Here is a 17,327-nt window from a genome sequence, read left to right as displayed (position 1 = left end):
AACTTGGCGGTGGTAAGATACTCTGACCTTGATTGCTCTGATTGCCTCTTCCTACTCTGACTTCCTTTTGGCCACATTTCCCCCTCCTTTTGGGTGACTTTGGAGCAGACATGGGAATTTTGGGGATCGGGCTAAGAGGAACTGGAGTCAGAGATACCTTTACTTTGGGTTAAGAGATATTCATAAATTTGTGAACTATATTTACAGTTTAGTTACTGCCGGCTGTTCTCAAGTAGGGAAGTTTTCCAGCAATATTCCTACAGCCCACTGGGCTGACCCACCCGTCGTGGAGATAGGAAGGCTCGAATCAGAGGTCATATCGCAATAGGAGTGTGTCCTTCGGTGTCCGGCACCGAGGTAGTGTGGGCCTGCTGAGGAAAATCAAGATGTGGAACAGACAAGCCAGAACAGACTAATCAGAGACTAGCCCGGGCAAAATTTTTCCAACCATCAAACTTGTACAACTCTAGGCACATTTAAAGTTGATAACTGGTCAGAATGAATTTGAGACCACCTAAGAAATATGCCCCCCAAAATACAGGACAAAAAGGATATTATTAGAGATGTGGTAAGCAAATAATATGTATTTTTCTGAACTTGGGGGTACCTTAATACCTAATTTTGTATATATAATTTTATATCCTCTTCAAAGCCTCTCGGATTATATAAGCTTCAGGCCCTACAAAAAAACCTGGGCCTGGGACGCGTGGGTGGCTCAGTCGGTGAAGCCTCAGCCATCAGCTCAGGTCATGATCCCAGGACCCTGGGATGGAGCCCCGCGTTGGGCTCCCTGCTCAGTGGGGAGCCTGCTTCTCCCTCTCCCTCTGCCATTCTCCCTGCTCACACTCTCTCAAATAAATAAAATCTTTAAAAACAAAAACACCTGGGTCCATCCCTTAAAGTCAGGTACTTTCATCTTTTTCAAGAAGGGGGTGGTGAGCACAGAGACGACTGAACTCCCTAACAAACTCAATTTCCTGAAATAGTTCTATTTCAGGCAGACGGGGAACCTAGAAAACTGGGAATTCCTTGTGTATGTGTTCTTTCTGTAAAGATTTAAATTAAGTTCAGTGCATAAGGCTCCACACCATACTGGCGGATTTGCTCGCCAGGCTGAGTCCATATTGCACAGTGCTGGGGGAAAGTACTTTTTTTTTAATCGTGTGAAATAAAACACACCTAGCTTTAAAAAAAAAAAAAAAGTCAGTTTCTGCTTGTCTTTTATCTGTACTTTCTCTACCCCTTCCCTGCCAGAGATTCCAAACTTTCTTCACGCTCCCGATTGTCGCTTCTCCGCCCAAATCCAACAAACTCGGCGGGCTCATTACTGTTTGAAAGCACACAGTAACACTATACAAGTTGGAGAAAGTGAAAGAACTTCTTTCTAAATTCAAACGACTGAACAAGGAAACATTCAGGTAGGCAGAGCCCTTGTGTCTGTGCTTAACCACAGAAAGACTTAAAGGAACCACCTCTGGAGGCTGGTTTTCGTTCTAGTGAAAACGCCAGGAGCGCGCACAGGCTCACCCTGCCCTTGCCCACCCCGCACAGCCCCTCCCCGAACTCGGCCGCCCCTCGGAGCACGCACGTCACAAGGGAGAGCAAACGCGGCTCTCCGCTCGTGGCACCGCCGTGCCCTGCATTTCGCAAAAGCCCGGGCCCCGCGCCCGCTCGGCCGGCCCCTCCCTCCGCGCGCCGCCCGGGGGGATGCTCAGCCCCACCGCCCCTCCAGGTGGGGGACAGCGGGTGACCCTGAGCAAGTCTGTCCAGCGCGAACAGAACAACCCCGGCGGGGGGGGGGGGTGGCTGGCTCGTTTCCTTTGCTTGGAGAGCCCTTCGCAAGCTCGCCACACCCCACCCACCACGTATACCTTCTCTTCTAGGGCTGCTGCTTTTACAAAAACAGAGCCGCGAGTCTTTAAAACCTGCATTTTCTCCCCGGGAGTGAGCATTAGTTAATGATTGCCAGCCGGTCTCCGGCTTTCGGCACCATGTGACCGGGCCACGTGACTTGGAGCCGGCTGCGGTTGTTCCTTGTATTTGAATAGAAAGATCAAGCTTATTATTGCACTAAAAGCCTGCGGATCTCGTCAGTGCAACGTGATTCCCAGGCCGGTTACACAACGCGCTGCAGCCCCGGGCTCCGGCTTCCAGCGCCCAGCCTGACCGCCTGCCTCCGCCCGGCGCAAGGAGCTGTTTTCCGAGGGACGTAAAACAAACATGGTTTTGTGTTTTCCAAAGTGAGAGTCCATTTTCCCCTCGGAAAATGGATGATGACCCTGAAAAATGAAGATTTCTCCGAGCCTTTTAATTAGGACAAGGTTAGGCGCCCTATTGCACGCACACAAATACAGGAAAAAACAGGAGATCCAATCCCCTTTGCAACTGAAGATTCAAGATTAATTTGACCTTTATTTCCCTGTCTCGCTGGAAAATCTTCAAAATACACTCTTCTACTTATAAAAAAAAATGTGAACTAATAATGACATTTTAAAATTTAAAATGTAAATGGCGGGTTCATTTTGTGTTTTTTCCCCTCTAAAATTTCTAGAACATTGACAGTTAAATTTTGATTCAGCACATCCAGCAAAGGAGAAAGCAGAAGGATTAGTTTGTTTATAGGTCGGAAGAGCTGGGTGTCCCTTTGCAGGTTAGGGTGTACGTGGACACAGATATGCATATATATGCAGATTTGCCTTAAAGGGGACACCCTCCTCCCACACCCAGAAGGTGACAGCCTTACTTAGCACTTTGTAATACTCTCCCCCACTCCCCTCCCCCCGCCCCCCTACCCCTGGGGCCATAGAAGCCCGGGGATATTTTGCTTCCTCCTGTCTCTAAGGGTAGTCTTCAGTGATGACTCAGGGACAGGAGAAGGACCAGGGAGGAACAATAACATTGGTTATCTCTAGTCCAAGGTCTTCTCTCAATGGAACTGCATAGCGCTTTTCCGTGGCAGTCCCTTCTCCAGAAGCGTCTGTCTCTAGAACGGGAGGCCGGCCCATTCTCCAGCCCCGGCCAGATTTCAGCTGTGGATTCATTCATTCTACAAATACTGAGTGCCTCCCCTGCCTGGCACTGTTCCAGGTGCTGAGGAAGCAGCCGCGAACAAGGCGAACAAGGCGGCTGGCTCCCTGCTGCCGCGGGGCCTCACTCCAAGTGGGGAGAGTCATCTCCGAGGGGCCCAGCCCCGGAGGCCTGGCCTGGCCCGGAGGCGGGGCTGGGGCGGCACAGCACGTGGCACTCCCTTCTGCGCTACAGCCATTGCTCAGATGACAGGGCCACTAAAGATTCATTAATTTGTCAGCTGATGCTTTGGAAACAGAGGTCAGTCTTTGCTGGAAGATACAGGTGTGACCTTGTTTCTTAGACACCTTCCAGTCAGCCCTGAGGAGGCCTTGCGCGCCGTTTCTGATCCTCCACGGACAAGAGTCTTTGTGTAGACATCTCTGGGCTGCCAGCGGCGGGGCCAGAAATCCAGCAGAGCTGCTTGGGAGCGAGCCCTCCTTGAGCTGTGACCGACTCATTGCCAGAGTTCCAGCTGGAGCCTCAGTGCCTTCTGCTTCCCTGCGTCTCCATATCCCCCCCCTTTCCGAGGACACCCCGCAACTCTGGCAGGAGCTAGCCGAAAGGCCAGCCTGGCCACAGTGCCAGAGGGGTGAGGAATAGCCTTGGAGCCTTCCCAAGGACAGGACACCAATCCGTTTTCTGTTCCTTAATGACAGCTAGGTATGGGGCCTTCCCTACTTCCACGAGCCCTGGTGTGGATCAGAGAGTGAACGTGTGTTGTGGAAACGGCAGAGCTTTTGACATGCTGAGTAAGAACCCACTGGGGGATGGGAAGGCAGAGACAGAGGGAAAGAATGGAGCTATCAGGTTCTTAATGAAATCTTGATTGGATTTTGATGAATCCATCACTCAGTGGACACTCTTCTCTATGGAACCACATACCACACCAAGGCAAAGGGAACGCGGCAAGTTGAAACAAAAGTCAGAAATGCAGGCACGATGGCCTGGTGGCTGCAGATGGTCCTTTACACCAGGGCCTTGGAGAAGGTCCTTGATAGCCATGTACGACAAGCAGGATATTGGACCCTCACCACCCAGATGCAGCCTCCAACCACCCCCACCCCTGGCGTGTGCAGCGGAAGCAGGGGCAGCTCAAGCTGGAGAAAGAAGGGCACTGACACAGGCTCTGGCCCTGGAACTCAAGGTATTTTGAACCAAATTTCTTTCCCTAGCCAATCTCAGTGCTACATCCCATAGACCCTTGTTTTCCTGAGAGGAACAGTACCTGCCATCTTTCTGCAGGTGGGGAACCTAAGGCAGAAGCATGCTAACACCCCCAGCATGAGAAGATCAAAGATACAGGTCGCCTGGGTCAAAGAGCAAATTCATGTCTTATCAGGTTCGCCTCTTACAAGGACCTGCGCCTGCACCACCAAGATTATCAGAATGGTGCGGCCTCTGCAGAAAACGATACGCAGTTCCTCAAAAAATGAAACACAGAATTGCCATATGATCCAGCAGCTCCACTCCGGGGTCTATATCCGCAAGAACTGAAAGCAGGCAGTCAAACAGACATTGGTACACCCCTGTTCCCAGCGGCATTAGTCATCATGGCCAAAGGGTGGAAACAGCCCAAGTGTCCGTGTATGAATGGACGAACGAAATGTGCTGCACACATACATTGGAATATTACTCAGCTTTAAAAAGGAGGGGAATTCTGACTTGTACAACACGGGCGAGCCTCGAGGACGTGATGCTAAGTGAAATAAATCCATCAAGTTACGTGAGGTACCTGGAGGAGTCCAATCCTTAGAGACAGAGAATAGAACGGTGGTCATCAGGGGCTGGATAGAGGGGAGAACGGTGAGTTAGTATTTAAGGGGGACGGAGTTTCGGTTTGGGAAGAGGAAGCAATTCTGGAGATGGTTGGTGGTGATTCACGGCACGAAAATGTACTTCATGCCACCGACGTGAACGCTGTAGGATGTTCAATGTTAAATTTGATGTGTGTGTTTTACCAAAATAAGAAAATAGAAAGGGTGTCCGAGTATCGCCTGCACATTTTTAGAGCTTCAGGTAATCTCAAAAAATCTTTGTCCTGTGTATTGTCCCCTGTGGATCAGCAGGAGCCCTGGGAATGAATGACCCACCGATCCCATCCCTTCTGACGTCCAAGGAGATGAGATGATGTTGATCGTCTTGCCATCTCTCTTGTCCTTCAGCCTTGGTTCTGTGAGGCCCACAGCTCAGAGAGGGGCAGGCTCTGCTTCCATCCGACCATCCTCATCCTCCCCCAGTCCCTTCAGCCCATTGATCTGATTTGCTAGAAAGAGAATTGTGGCACAGAAGAAGAAAGATAAAGAATTAAACTCCACTGCCCAACCCGTCTTCACTGCCTCCAGTGGAAAATGTTCAAGATTTGGGATCAACTTTTTTGCCCGGACTAGTTAAGTTTTTTCTCACCTGTTAATAGATTTTGCAGGTCATAGGAAATACTTGATGGAATATTAGCAAAACAGCTGGGCTTCAAGGGATATGAGGGAAGAAGAATGAGAGGAGAGCATGGGAAGAGAGATTATAGACACCAAGTTTTAAATGCTCTCTGCCCTGGCTTTATGACCTAACGCACAGTAGAATAGTGCCTGTTCCTGGAAACCGTAAAGAATATCCTATTCTTAAAACGAAAAACAAAAACAAAGAAGAATATTCTATTCTTATATAAAGTTTGTTTTTCATAATTCTAAGCTTGAAACAAGCTCCATTGAACTTCTAGAAAAGGATAATCCTCATTGGGGAAAGGCCCCAGGCCTCCTTGGAAGAAGTAAAGCTGGTGGTTAGGATGGCCGCGAATTGTTGTCTGTATTAACTGCTGACAGTCGCCACGGGTAATCCATAAACACAAAAGCAGGTCCATATGGGGGACTTCTGTCACAGCTCTCCAGCACACTTGACCCCTTATCCTCCTTCATCAGGTCAGACCCATCCTGAGCCCGTGATGGAGAACCTCAAGTAGGCTGAAAAGTCTTTAGGAAAAATGTATGGGTGACAAGGTCATAAAGATACCGCCTAAGCTCTCACGGACCTTGGTGGTCACGCTACATGGAAGAGTGCTTGCTTAGCTCCGTGCTTGGCACTTAACGAATGTCCACTTTATTGGGCGGCATTATTGCTATCATTCTGGATGTCCCGCAGACACAGCAATCACATTTTTCAAGTCCCAAATTAAGAACTTTCGGAACAAGACTTGTACAGTCTACTCAGGCAGAGACCAAGATAGATTATTTCAATCCAAGGCCATCTGGAAAATTCCAGGCTGCGTGTAGCCAGTCTCATGGGCTCCCCATTAACAGACCACTCTAGCTAAAAACTATGAAATCTGCCCAAGTTCCCACATCTTTTGGGATCTACAAAGGTAGTTCGACCATGTACAAATCCTTGTTGTTGCCTTCAGTTCGATTCACGAAAACACTTCAAGCACCTGACTGTAAAGTATTGATTGAGTTGAGTGCCATGGGGGATAAACAAAGAAAAGAGATGGCCCAGTCCTCCCAGAATCTCAGGGACGTGAGGGGATGGGAAGGGCTGCCCTTGTGCTGAGCATGGGGGACTCAGGGGGAGCTCCAATTCACTATTTTTAAAATTTTGTAATTGAAGTATAATTGACATATACTAGTTTCAGATGTACAACATATGATTCGATAATTATATACAGTATGAAACGCTCACCATGATAAGTATTGTTACCATCTACCTCCATACAAAGTTATTACAATATTATTGACTATATTCCCTATGCTGCACCTTCCATACCCTTGACTTATTTACTTTGTAATTGGAATTTTGTACCTCTTCATCCCCTTCATCAATGTGGCCTATTCCACCCCCCCACACCCCTCCCTTCTGGCAACTGCCAATTTACACTCCACATTTATGAATCTGTTTCTGTTTGTTGCTGCTTGTGTATTTATTCATTTGTTTTGTTTCTTAGATTCCAAATATAAGTGAAATCACAAAATATTTGTCTTTCCCTTTTTGGCTTATTTCGCTTAGCATAATGCCCTCTAGTTCTTTTTTTTTTTTTTTTAAAGATTTTATTTATTTATTTGGCAGATATAGAGACAGCCAGCGAGAGAGGGAACACAAGCAGGGGGAGTGGGAGAGGAAGAAGCAGGCTCATAGCGGAGGAGCCTGACGTGGGGCTCGATCCCGGAACGCCGGGATCACGCCCTGAGCCGAAGGCAGCTGCTTAACCGCTGTGCCACTCAGGCGCCCCAATGCCCTCTAGTTCTATCCGTGTTGTCATGAATGACAAGATTTCAAGAGTTGAATGGATAAAGAAGATGTGGTATAGCTACACAATGGAATATTACTTGGCCATAAAAAAAGAATGAAATCTTGTCATTCAGATTCACTATTGGTCACTGATAATACCTGACCAGTGCCTCTAAGGCTTTTGATGGCATTTTAAGGTGTTTACACTTGATTAGGTCCCAGTAGGTACAGAGTGATTCCCATGCAAAACTGCAGGACAAAATGACAGAGGGAGAGCCTGGTCAAGGCCTCGAACATGACCAAGAGAATGACCATGGCCCAAGGTCAGATTCTCACACTGCCCAGAAGTTTCTCTTTTCCCTATACTTATAGATCTTTCAGGAGCCTTCCACATGGTCAAAATGGTCAAAAGGCTCCTACAGGGGGCACCTGGGTGGCTCAGTCGGTTGAGTGTCTGCCTTTGGCTCAGGTCATGATCCCAGGGGCCTGGGATCTAGTCCCACATGGGGTTCCGTGCTCAGCGGGGAGTCTGCTTCTCCCTCTGCCCCTCACCCCACTCATGCTTTCTCTCTCTCTCAAATAAGTAAAATCTTAAAAAAAAAAAAAAAGTTCCCACAGGAGCCTTCCTGTCCTTGAACAACAAATTAGTGCTAATGTGTTAGCAGAGATGAATAGACTCCTACTTCCATAAGCCCCTCAGGCTTCGGATTTGGCAGTGGGCTGATGGAGTCCATCTCCTTTACCTTCACATGGAGCTGTCTCTGAGGGGAAATTTCTCTTCCTCGTAGTGGGTAGCCATTAGCACAAGAGCATTCCTACACCCCTTGGAAAAGCAGGCGGACAGCACTGTTGGGGCCCAGAAGTAGATGTGGGAGAACCGGCAGAGGGAACATCCCACAAAGCCTGTCCAGCTCAACTTATGATCCCAAAGTGAGAAGTAACATCACTTCTTCAACGTAGGAAACTAGAGCTTTCTTGGGTTTTTTTTCTTTACTACAGTCGTGGCCAAGTTTAAAACCAAAGACGTTCGTACGTACTTGGGGGTCCTTAGCTGACATAGGTGCTCATAGCATCAAAAAATGGAGAGTTTGAAGAATCTGGAGCAACCTGGCCGAGCGGTGATGCTGTGGGACAGGGTAGCTGCTGCCGACATGGATTTGGGGCCTTTCGGGCTCAGCTCACCAGGCCTTCTATATTCACTGATTAATCTTCCGACTTGAATTGTTTCCCAAACAGGCTCTGTCAGAAAGAAAGATTCATTCATTTATTCAACAACTATATTGATCCCGTACTATCAGCCAGAATGAATGAATGGTTTAGTGGGAAAGGTAGACGAAGCGATAGCGAGAGGCCCCCATGTGGTGTGTGCTAGGCAGGGAAGCCCGGGTGTTATGGAAGTCTGGGGGTGTGAGGGGCATCTCAGTCAGAGGGTCTGGTCACTGGAAAATGATTGGATACAGAAGGAAAAGTATAATTCTACAGACAAAGTGGAGGAAGGCATCCCAGGATGAGGGATCCACACGAATTAAATTAATGTGTGGAGGCATGAAATTAAGATATTGAATTCCGTCTGTCTCTGTGGGTTTGAGCAAGGTGGTCATCTTGGAACCACATCGACCCATCCTAGTCTTGTTTTTAAGTCTCAAAGGTGCAGCCTAGAGGAAATAGAAAACCAATCCTTGGGATTCTGAAATGGGGCCTCGACTGGCCTTTTACCCCACCTGGAGTAAAAAGGTGCAGGCCATCTAGTGGGGCTGCAGGGTGGGGGTGGCAGGTGCTAGATCTAGAAAGGAAGTTTGGGGACTAATGCCATTTTTAAAAATAAATAAATAAACAAATGTTTGTTTGTTTGTTTGTTTGTTTATTTTAAGTAAGCTCTCTGCCCAATGCGGTGCTTGAACTCACGACCCTGGAGATCAAGAGTCAAATGCTCTACCAACGCAGCCAGCCCACGCAGGTAGGGAACTAATTTCGAAGGGCCTCCTCGGTAATGCCAACAGGCTGCCACATGTCTCAGAAGCACAGAATTGTCTGTATGTCATCAACTTGTTCCATATTCAACTTGAGACACAAGGGCCATGTTTAAGCCAGAACAGGCATTGTTGAAAGTGGTGATTTGCCAATCATTCTTACCTTTAGGATAAGTGTAGGATAGTGAATGGGGAGGTTGGGGGCGGGGTGGCAGTCCTAGAGCTAAAGCCCTGCAGAAACGTTAGATGGCCACACGTGCCTTCATCAGCTTTCAGCTACATTAATGGAAAATGTCTTCCTACTCTCTTTAGTCTTCAGGTTTACTGTTGGCTCCCTTATGTACCTGAGGTTGGAATCCCAGATGGGGAGGTGATCTATCTTAAGCCACGTTCAAGGGAGGAACTTGCTTCTCAAGTCTCAATTCCAAGATAAATATGTCATTCCTGCTATACACTCAGCTTCCCAAAACACAGCCGTGAGTAAATGCTTCATGCGGTGCGATGGCAGAGGTATAATTAAACTTCAAAGGGGTATCAATTGCATCATGTTCAAGAAAAGTGTAGAAAAAGAAAGGCATTACTGAAAGGCAACCTCAAGCACCCCACCACCTAAATTCATCTTTGGGAGAAGGAAAATAAACTGAAGTGATCTCTTGGGGCACCCAATTTGCTCATGAAGACCTTCCATTCAAGGTGTATTAGAAAAGGGAGAGTGTGTGCTCGCATCTGGCCGTGTTCGAATCTAATCTTTATGAAAAGACACCTTCCAGGATTCCAGTTACCGTCATGCCTCCTAAGCGAAAGAGGGAAGGAATGTGAAAATAGTCTGGAACATTTTTAAAACAAACCGTATAATTATCACCTGCTAATTTATTCAGGTTTTTAAGATCATGTTTGTTGGGAAAAGTCAAGAGCAAGGCCCCTCGAGGCAGATGGCTTGTTGCAAATTCTAGCAAGTCTTTCTGCTCCGTGACCTTGGGTCAAGTACCCGACCTGTCCCAGCCTCAGGATCCTCAGCTATGGTACAGAAGCACCAATAACACCTCCGTCAAGGCGTTGTGACAGGACTGAACTGAGTCCTTCCACAGAAAAACGTGGGACTCAGGTTGGCACATACTAAGTAACCAGGGGATATGAACTCTTATTAGAGTTTTTTGGGGTTTTTTTGTTTTTTTTTTTAAAGATTTATTTATTTATTTGACAGAGATAGAGACAGCCAGCGAGAGGGAACACAAGCAGGGGGAGTGGGAGAGGAAGAAGCAGGCTCCCAGTGGAGGAGCCTGACGTGGGGCTCGATCCCAGAACGCCAGGATCACGCCCTGAGCCGAAGGCAGACGCTTAAGGACTGAGCCACCCAGGCGCCCCTCTTATTAGAGTTTTGATTGTTCCCACCAAGAGCCTGGATCTCAGGCTTTGCCCGGGAGACACCAGTGAGCTGCTTTGCAAAGACAGACTCGGCCCCATGAGTAATATTTCTGCTTCTCCCCTCAGCTAACGCCTTCAAAATGCCTGTTTTTGAGGACCTAGGCCAGAGAAGGTGGAGTGGGCAGCTCCTCAAATATCAAATTAAAAGTCAGTGGCATCTTAGCCACTTAGAAAGGCAGCACTCGTGCTCTGAAGTAATAAGGAAGAATCGTGCCAGGATAGTCTCCATTCCAAACCTACTTACAGAAAGACCCGTCAAGCAGAGAAGCACCGTGTACCACTGTTTATCATCCCCAAAGTCATACTTTGCCAAAGCTCCAGGTAACTAAGGATGAGCTTGATACAATCTTTTAAAGACAGAAATCCTAGGGAAAATAAACAAAGAAAGAAAGAAAGAAAGAAAGAAAGAAAGAAAGAAAGAAAGAAAGAAAGAAAGAGAAGAAAGAAAGAAAGAAAGAAAGAAAGAAAGAAAGAAAGAAAGAAAGAAAGACCCAACCTGCTCTTAGTCCACTGGTATGCAGCTGCTCAGGCTTGTTTAACATTAAAATACTATTAAAAAAAAAAAAAAGCCAAATCCAGTTTCACACACTGATCGGTGCGGCTCATAAAAAGGCAATCATTTGGTTTGTCAATTAGTTGGCAACCTGACTTGTGATGTCAAGGTTTGCTACCCTGAATTATTATTATAAAGCTTTGAAACCTAAGCAAAGAGAGAGGGGAAGTCGTGCCCTTAGCTTGTTCTGGGCTCTCGTGTTTGCTTGAAGTGAGTCTCTCCTTAATGCCTTCAGAATTTGCTCTCGCCTTGAAGCCATAGACAAGTATGTGCTGCTCTGTGCTAAATATGGGAACAGCGAGTACAAACAGGAGACTGAAGATTGGCTTTGAAGCTCCGTGCTGCCAGTGCAGGGCCTCTCCCAAGCGCTGCGAGCGGGCGGCAAGGCCCTGCAGAGGGAGAGCTCCTGGCTTTTAACGCCTAATATGATCATTCCAGGCGGGGTCTGCTGAGACTGAAGGTCACCAGTCTGCTTTTGACCCGAGTACTAATGACAATCCTGTGGGAATCCCGAGAGTGGCTGAAGGAGGGCTGTCATAGTACTAATAATGAATGATGATGATAACGTCCTAGGTTTCTTGCTTTAGTGCTTATCACCCGAAGATCTCGAATCCCTTCAAGACCAATTGTTTGGCCCACTGCTGACCTGTAACCCACTCAGGCCCAGAATATTGCCCTGTTGTCGAGAATACAGCCACCCCAAGCCTGTTTAAGCACGAACTGAAGAAAGATACCCATTGAAAATTAAAGTGTAGATTTTAGGTAGGCAGGTTATAATTATCCCCTTGAAATGAAGCCAAGAAATGAAGTTTAATACCCTTCTTTTGTGAGAAGCAGCCAGGCAACGTTCCTAACCATAAACAGACCTCAGATTTTCATCTCCTCTAATTCAGGGTTTCTCAACTTTGGCACTATTGGCATTTGGGCTGGATCATTTTCTGTTGTGGGTGGAAGGCTGTTCTGTGCAGCACAGGGCATTTAGCACCCCCCTGGGCCTCCCCCCAGTGCCATTAGTGCATGCACACACACACACACACCCGGTTGCGACCCTTGAAAATGGCTCCAGACAATGCCAAATGTGGGGGGCGGGGAAGGCAAAATGGCCCTCAGTGGACAGCCATGGCTCTAACTCAAAACATTGGAGAAGCAAGTTAGAAGCTACTGAATTACCAGAATCTTTCATTCCCCCAGGTTGCTCGAAAGATTCCTCCTGAAGGAGGGACAGTTATCTGCCTAGGGCTTTCAGGATTTCAGAGAGGCTTCAATTATAAAATAGGTCTTTGATCATAACTTTGATTACGAAACTTAGATTATGAAATTAGGTCCTCCCCGCACCCTGAAAAAATAAAAATCCAAGAAATAACACAACCCTAGACTATCAAATGCTACCCTCCCCTGGGTAGCAGAGGACGTGTTTCTGCCACGTAACTTCCCCCCACGTGGCCGTGGTAGGTTGTAACAGGATTTCACTGCGAGAGCTTTAACGCCCACATTGCCTACACCTCTCAGGCTTCCTGGGGTTAGAATTCCTCTCCTTCTGGAATCCACAGCATCCATCAAACAGAAGTGAGACCCGCATCTATCCACCTGTACGCACTGTGATAACCCCAGTCCCCTCTCTGACCACGACCTGCAGCTTCTCACCCTCCCTGACAACGCACGCGAGGCCTCCCAGGACCTCAGCTGCCTGAGCTCACCCTCACTGCCCCGTGCACGTGCCCTCCACACCCCAGACAGTGTGGCTCTCAAACTTTTTTCACCAAGCCTCCCCAAATTTTACATCACGTCCCATCCCCCGCCGAGTTCACATATACACAAATACAGCTTGTTTTTAAGCTGTGTTCTGAACTAATTTTGGCCTTTCGGAAAAGCTGCAGAAATCCTGCAGAAGATTTCCATGTATCCTTTGCTATGTTCCGGAGGCTTGGGTCCCCCCAGAATTCCCATGTTGGAATCCTCATGCACAAAGTGATGGTATTAGGGGGTGGAGCCTTGGGAGGTGAGCCGGTCATGAGGGGGGAGCCCTCAAGAATGGGATTTGTGCCCTTATGGAGGAGGCTCCAGAGAGCTCCCTAGGCCCTTCCACCCTGTGAGGACCCAGCAAGAAGGCACCAGCTATGATGGAAGCGGGCTCTCACCAGACACAGAATCTGCCAGCACCGTGATCTTGGACTTCCAACCAATAGAAATGTGGGAAATATATTCTGTTTACAGGCCACCCAGTCTGTAGCAGTTTGTTATAGCCGCTGAAATAGACAAAGCCATCCCCCTCCCACTTTCCCTAGTGCAATAGTCAAAATCAGGAAACTAACATGGGTGCTGTACTAATAACCAAACTAAAGATCCCAGTTTTCCACTAATGTCCCTTTTCTGTCCCAGGACCCCATTCGGCATCTCCCATGGCATTTCGTTATTTCTCCTTATTCTCCGGAATCCATGAGAGTTCATCAGTCTTTTCTTGACTTCTATGACCTTGACACTTCGGAAGAGTATCAGTTGTTTTGTCAAATATCCCTCCATCGCAGTTTGATATTTTTTCAAGATTGCACTGAAGTTAGACATTTTTAGCAAGAATGCCACAGAAATGATGTAGGCCCCCCCCCAAAATATATCTTTTTTAAATTGAAGTATAGTTGACACCAAAATATATCTTACACAGAAGTTTCATGAAACCGTATCCTTGCTATGTGAAATAGACTCTGACATTTTCTGTTATTATTTTAAATGCTGGGTTTATAGCCATATTGCTTCACAGTCCTCTAATGGGTGAGAAAACACTGCCTGAGGCCAGCTGACATTGGAGGTCTTCTCCCTCCGACCTGTTCCTTCTTGAGTCTTTCCTTTCTCTGCCTCAGTGGCACCGCACTGATCGGGTTTTTTTTCCTTCCTCTCTGACCAGCCCTTCCCTGTAGGCTTTTGGACTCTCTGTCCTCCCCCGTCTGTCTGATCACAGTGAGCTGCCCTCCTCTTTCATTTCCACTGCACACAGGGGAACCCCATCCCTGACTTCCAGCTGCCGGGGGAATTTGGATGCGCGTGCCCTGCTTTCACAGTGAACTCAACAGGACCAGCACGACCTTTACTTACTGCTCCCCCTCACCAACTGAATCCCCTTCCCCATATCCTGTACCTGCCAACGGTGCACCTTTATCCCCCCCCCCCTTATTTATACGTGGGGAGCTCACTGCCCTGCACCTGGGATGCCACCCAGTCGGCTCCTTTCTTCTCTATTTCCCAATCCAGGGGTTCCCAAACTTTAGAGAACATCAGAATCACCCACAGGGCTTGTTAAAGACTGATCACTAGGGCCCACCCCAGAGACTCTGATTCAGTAGGTCTAGGGAGGAGCCCTCAAATTTGCATTGCTAACAGGTTCCCAGGTTAGGCTGAAACTGCTCCAGGGCTGCTCTCCCCTATCAATTCCAGGGGTACCACGCACTTCCTGGAATACCCTACTTAGCCAGCAGCATCTCACCCTAAGCCACTGTCCACCACCACCACCCCCACCCCCCGAAATGGAAAGCCCTGTTCACCCCTTGCCTTACAGGGACTCAAATCTCCCTCATTCTGCAGGGATTCGCTCCAGACCAGCAGCCCCCAGAAGACTTTTTAGTTCTTCAGCCTTCATGGAGTTCTTTTTTCTGGTGCTTGATGGTCAAGGAAAGTTGACGATTAGAATTTCCCAGATTAGTCCTTCCTTTCCCACTAGCCTGTGCAAAGGGAGTTGTTCGTGTTTGTTCTCACTGCACTTTGCTCCCTTCTTTGTGACTTCTAACACATCCAGTTTTTACCTTGCACGCCCCCCCACATGCGTGCAGAAATGCAACACACGTGAGCGTGTGCGCGCACACACACACATGCACACACACACAGGAGCAGGCAGTGGTTTGGGGTTTGGCCTGAAGCTCACAGAGCCCAGGCAAATGTTTCCCAGAGAGCAATCTGGCTAACCTATGTAGTTGAACTTAAAAGAAACCTAGACAGGAGCGACCGGCTGGCTCTGCTGGACTAGCATGTGACTCTTGATCTCGGGCTCGTGAGTTCGAGCCCCAAGGTGGGTGTAGAGATTACTATTAAATAAATAACTTAAAAAAAAAAAAAAAAGCAGCAGCCTAGCGGGACTTTGCCCTCTCTTTCAAGGACCCGCTGATTGCGGAGGCCGGTTCTTGTATTGACTTGGCCCCGCGGCCCTGGGAACAGGTGTGGGGAGGCTGGCTGGCTGACCATGTCCAGAAGGGCCAAGGCAGCGAGACATTTGGGCTCCCTATACGTGAACATATGTCTGTTTTTCAAAAATCTTTTAGAAGAAGGTCCAGAGAAGAGATCGTGTTGGGTCCTTGGAAACGGAATCAAGAAGTGGCTTCAGAGGAGCCGGGTTCCGGGTTCGGCGCGGCCCCCTCCCCGCTGGCCTCCCAGGGCCCAGGGCTTCTCGGGGACCCGCACTGCCGCGTGCCACCGGCAGGTGTCTCTCTCCTGGCTCTGGAGCCCGCGGTGAACTCACCAAATGGAGGCCCCGGGAGGCGGGGGCAGCGCGGGGCCAGTGCACGCCGCGCCGCCCTCTGTCCCCGCCACATTTCGCCAGATCCTCACCTTTGAAACACTTGGTGGCCGCGCGGGGCGGGCGGGAGCCAGAGCGGTTACCTAGCCGCGCGGCGGGGGCGGGGGCGGGGGCCGGACACGACAAGCCCTCCTGGCCTCCGAACCAGCCCGCTCTCCTTTCTGGGGCTCTTAATGGTCTGATGAGCAAGGCCGGGGGCGGGGCCGGGGGGGGGGGGCGAGGTGTTACACCAGGTCACCTCTGAAAGGCCATCGGTCAGTGCGGGCCCAGGACCCTGGGAAGTTATGTCCCATGTTTCTACTCACCTTCCCAGAAAGCGGTAGGAAAAAGGGCCTGCTGTGCTAACATCTTTTCCCTTTAGGGAAATTCAGTTTCCTAACATGCTGTGTTTTGAAAGAGCCCCGTTTATTGGGTAATGTAAGCCGCCCGGTAGGTGCAAGTGGGGCCAGTAGCCATCACTTACTTTCTTTCTTTCTTTCTTTCTTTCTTTCTTTCTTTCTTTCTTTCTTTCTTTCTTTCTTTCTTTCTTCTTTTTCATTCTTTCTTTCTTTCAATATTTTCAATTTTTATATTTTTACTTATTTAACAAATGTTTACTGATCATCAGTGGGGTACTGGGCACCGTATGGGAGATTCCATGGCGAGCAAGAACGCAGACCCTGCCCTCACTACCCAGCCCACCAAAGAACTGAGTCTTCAGGGCACAAGATGTATGTGGTGTCCATTACTTGAGAATCCCAAACAATGCGGAGGAAGAAAACCACACTCTTGTACCAAAATATGCACTCGGTGCCATTGGTAGGAAGGTCAATGCAGGCATGCGCTCCTTTGGACCTTTTCACTTCATTTCATAGTAACAAAAAACCTCTCCTGATGGCTGACTTTGGGGCTGCGGATACAATGGTCACAAGCGGCATCCCTGTCCTTAAGGAACTGGTCTGCCCCATGTGCAGTAGGCCAGTAAAGCATAAAGAACAATTGTAGTGCGTCTCCGACCCTGGTGTCACCCTGGTTAGCTGTCTTGATTCCACGGATTGACTCCATGGAGCACAAGAGGATCTAGGAAAGAGAGACCCAGCCGGCAGCCCTGGGTAGGACCCAAAAGCCAGCCCAAACAATCTAGATTCCCGTAGGAAAGCCACCACGAAGCGCTCATGCCCAGGCAAGAACATCCGGTGTTCCATTCCCCAGGACGAAGGAATTTCTCATCTTGGGTCCGCTCTGGCTTCATTAACCCCATTTCTGGACAAATTCAATTTCCTGGGAAGTTGCTAAGAGCCAGTGTCACACATCCATATCCTACCCTTCCCTTCTCACAAAACTGTATTCTAGAATCTGGCTGCTGTTGGGAGAGAAAGAAGCTTCACCCCTGTGTCTGCCTTTATACAGCTCAGTAGTTGTTGTTTTAAGGTGCTGAAATTGTGTTTGGGCTTTTTTGTTTGCTTTTTGAAATAAGTTTTACAAATTTAGTATTTTAGGAAAGACTTTTTCTTTTTAGGTTAACAGAACACTAGCCGTGGGGTTCTGACCTCAGACATTT

At 48.3% G+C, this 17,327-nt stretch overlaps 1 long non-coding RNA gene across 1 annotated transcript; it reads right to left on the bottom strand.

The window, feature by feature from the left end:
• Nucleotides 1–1,564: 1,564 nt before the first annotated feature.
• Nucleotides 1,565–15,949, bottom strand: LOC123791940 (uncharacterized). Its single transcript, XR_006779561.2, has 3 exons — nucleotides 15,820–15,949; nucleotides 8,319–8,520; nucleotides 1,565–5,332 (listed from the first exon to the last, which is right to left on the bottom strand). It is a non-coding gene; the product is annotated as an uncharacterized LOC123791940 (long non-coding RNA).
• Between the last annotated feature and the right edge of the window lie 1,378 nt (nucleotides 15,950–17,327).

The sequence above is a fragment of the Ursus americanus genome, chromosome 10 (assembly GCF_024610735.1).
Source record: "Ursus americanus isolate L20-20 chromosome 10, mUrsAme1.1.p, whole genome shotgun sequence".
In the NCBI taxonomy this organism is placed as follows: Eukaryota; Metazoa; Chordata; class Mammalia; order Carnivora; family Ursidae; genus Ursus; species Ursus americanus.
The sequence above is the reverse complement of the archived record's forward strand: the minus strand, read 5'-3'. Positions and strand labels throughout refer to the sequence as shown.